We start from the raw sequence: 1,350 nt of genomic DNA, 5'->3' as shown, positions 1-1,350 counted from the left end.
CCAGGTATTTCATTATTTCATAGTCTGTAATATAGGCAGTTGTGAATACACACACGCGCGCAACTATATAAACTGAACTTACATGTGCACAACATGGTGGAATAAGATTGTGCATGACATGGCTCATTGCTGCCACAGAACTGTTGAGTAGTGCAATCATCAGCCGTCGTCACAAATCTCAAGTCTGCTTTGACATCACAGTCTGCAAATTATAGTCTATCAGCAGACACAGCTCACTGGTCTCTGCTCATTCGTTTTCTTATGCAATAAAATCATCTCCCAGCAAGAATACAATTGCATGAGAGTCACTTCATAGTGAAGACCATACACCACAGTAGTTAAGCTCCAGGGGGTGTGGGGTTATACAAATAAAGTCAGATTTTTATTGTTAAGTAGATATTTAAAGGGCCTAGGTGTTTAATATCTCTGGACAATAAAAATAACTTGATAAGTATAGAAGCTTATTATCCCATGGATATTTAACATGGATCTTAATGATGATTATTTTTATTTTAGAACAATCCTCATGACAATGATTCTAATTAACAAATATACTTATTTTCCTTTGGAAATAAGTTCACAGTGTGCGGAGTTAAAGCTGGTTGTAACTGAAAGAGCTCAGGTGGTATGTCCTAGGTTCCATCTAGAATCTATCACTTAATTTTGAAATAGCCTTCACCCCCAAGCTAAGGTTCTAGCCTCTTTCTAACTAAACTACTAGAGAATGGAAAACAGTAACCAAAACAACTCACTCTGGTATCTTTTCATGCTTTATATTGTTTCTTGTGCTTAACAGCTGCTATTGGAGACTAACACTCACTAAACTTTAGAATGAATTTTGAATATTTGTAATTTTTATTAATATCCATCAAAACATTTCCCTGTATTTTTAAAACATGAAATAATTTATTAGAAGATTTAGATCATATATTAAAGTGGTTTTATTTTTTTTTTTAAGTATTTATTTTAAAGATGTGGGATACAATTTAGGATTAGGTATACAAATGTTCATTATGCAGGTGCCTTGTTGGTGAGGTGTTCTCCCCCAACCCCCGGCAGATTCCCACTACTGCCAATCCCGCCACCCTCCACCCCAGTCCCACCAACAGTTTCCTACCACTGCCAATCCTTTTCTTATAGTATTACAATAATTGATCAAGGTCCGCTTAGACGTGAGAACAAGTGATACTCGGTTCTTTGTTTCTATGATAGATCACTCAGTATTATAGACTCTAAGTCCATCCAGGTTAGAGTGGTTTTCATTCTGATTCAAATTAGAAAAAAATCGGGGTTTCCATGATTTTTTAGCATGTCTCACTCCAGTTATAAATAGAAGACAGCCTATTTACT

Source organism: Carlito syrichta, unplaced genomic scaffold, assembly GCF_000164805.1.
Source record: "Carlito syrichta isolate Samal-C Ts95f unplaced genomic scaffold, Tarsius_syrichta-2.0.1 Scaffold119534, whole genome shotgun sequence".
NCBI lineage: Eukaryota > Metazoa > Chordata > Mammalia > Primates > Tarsiidae > Carlito > Carlito syrichta.
This window is presented reverse-complemented; position numbering follows the sequence as displayed.